The 2,325-nt window shown below is 40.3% G+C and overlaps 1 pseudogene; it reads left to right on the top strand.

Moving 5' to 3' along the window:
• The first annotated feature begins 553 nt into the window (after positions 1–553).
• On the top strand, positions 554–1,842 carry LOC128071028 (zinc finger protein 280B-like; annotated as a pseudogene).
• The last annotated feature ends 483 nt before the right edge of the window (positions 1,843–2,325 follow it).

The following is a 2,325-nucleotide window of genomic DNA, read 5'->3' as shown; positions in this document are numbered from 1 at the left end:
AGAGCTGGTAACCTTAAGTCTAAGAAATAAGCATGTTTGTCTTTAAGAGACAGAAACACCTTTAAAAGTTATAAATTTGCCCAAGAAGATGCAACTGGTGTGTGGTTAACTTAGAATTCCAACTTAATCTTCTTTGACTCCAAAGTCCATGTTTCTGAACGCTGTACAACAGTGCTTTTGTAAAAATACTCGTCCTTTACATGTGATTTCACCTAATGATCAGTCGTGGTGGATTTTTGTTGTTGTTTTTTTTTTCTTTATTTTTTTAAATAGAAGAGGTTAAAGTGAACATGGGACAAAGCTTATGATTCTAGAGCCATGTAGACTTGTAGTCATAGGTTTTTCAGCTGTCACTGAGTCTCGTTGACACTCGGTGTCTTTGTCTGTAAGATAAGGATGTTTAAAACTACTCTAGAGTTTTGGAGATAATCAAATAGCCCATTTTTCTGTACTTAACTAATATGTAGTATGTTTATACTTAGGTGGCAGTTTGTATAAAGGAAGCCCTGGGACTTGTGGCCGCACCCTGTAAGAATAAAAAAGTACTCAAAATATGGAACTACCATGTATGTTACGTGAAGAAGAACAAGAGCCAGAAGTACGGAAAAGGGAGGGAGAAACCAAACAAGCAGATGATGATGATGATGATGAAGTGATCTTGGTCGGAGTGGAACATGTAAATGAAGATGCTGACGTGATCTTTGTTGGGATGAGCTCAGCTTCAAAACCAGTCGTTTCAAACGTACTGAGCAGAGATACCCCAGGTTCTTGTTCAAGGAGAAAAAGGTATGGTCACTTCAGGAAAGGTAACGCTGACAAATTACAGCCTGTTAGTCATGTGACTCCTACATCAGAAGCAAAGGCTGTCTTGCCAGTTTCTGACTCTGAATCAAGATCAACAGATAGTCCTATTATTATTGAACCTCCGTCTCAAGCTGATTATAAAAATATTTCACCACAAAGAGTGCCGAATTGCTTTTCAAAGGAGTCATGTTCTTCTTTGATTACCTTCACAAGTTCATTGCAGCATCCAGCAGAAAGAGTGGTTTCTGCAGGAGATATGAATAAAAGTCCTCATGTCTCAAAGGTACTTTCCACTTGTGAAACAAATAGCAGAAATCCCAAAAGGCCTAAGCTCAGTGATGGCATTATAGGGGAACATTGTTTAGGTTTTTCCCCTTCAGGTATTTTTCATACAGTGACCACTCAGCAAAGCACACCAGACCGTGTCCATACCTCACTAAGCCATGTTCAGAATGGAGAACCTTGTCCAACACCTTTTCCAAAGGACAGTGTTCATTGCAAGCCTGTAAGACCTTTAGGGGAAAATGGACTGACAAAAACTGATTTTCCAAGTTTAGCAAGTCCAGACAAAATTGGTGATCCCACAGAAGGAAAGCTGACTGTGTTTCTTGGTGACTTCTACTATGGAGAGCATATAGGAGTTGGGCAGCCAGAACCGAAGACCCACACAGCGTTTAAATGCCTCAGCTGCTTGAAAGTTCTAAAAAATGTCAAGTTTATGAATCACATGAAGCACCATTTGGAACTTGAGAGGCAGAGAGGTGACAGCTGGAAAACCCACACCACCTGCCGGCACTGCCTCCGCCAGTTTCCTACTCCCTTCCAGATGCAGTGTCACATTGAAAGTGTCCACACTCCCCAGGAGCCCTCCGCAGTCTGTCGCATCTGTGAGTTGTCCTTTGAGACAGATCAGGTTCTCTTAGAGCACATGAAAGACAATCATAAGCCTGGTGAAATGCCCTATGTATGCCAGGTTTGCAGTTACAGATCATCATTTTTTGCAGATGTGGATGCACATTTCAGAGCATACCATGGTGACACTAAGAATTTACTTTGCCTGTTTTGTCTCAAAATTTTTAAAACTGCAACAGCCTACGGACATCATCATAGAGGGCACTGGGAAAAGAGTTTTCGCCAGTGTTCCAAATGTCGGCTACAGTTTTTAACTTCCAAAGAGGAAAGGGAGCACAAGACCCAGTGTCATCAAATGTTTAAGAAGCCTAAGCAGCTAGAAGGATTGTCTCCTGAAACAAAAATTGTTATTCAGGTATCACTGGAACCCCTTCAACCAGGATTGGTGGAAGTAGCATCCATTACTGTGAACACATCTGATTTTGAATCATCACCCCCCAAATCTAAAAGTAGGAGGTCAAAAAAAGAAGAAAAAAGTTAATTCTGCTTTCAGTAAGTCTGAAGCAAGTATTTCAGTCAAAGTTAAAAACCCCATTAAAACCAAAAAGATCAAATTATAGCATTATTCAATAATATCAAATATAGGGAAACCGATGGGTAATTTATGTG

This window comes from Budorcas taxicolor, chromosome Y (assembly GCF_023091745.1).
Source record: "Budorcas taxicolor isolate Tak-1 chromosome Y, Takin1.1, whole genome shotgun sequence".
Classification (NCBI taxonomy): Eukaryota; Metazoa; Chordata; class Mammalia; order Artiodactyla; family Bovidae; genus Budorcas; species Budorcas taxicolor.
This window is presented reverse-complemented; position numbering and strand designations above follow the sequence as displayed.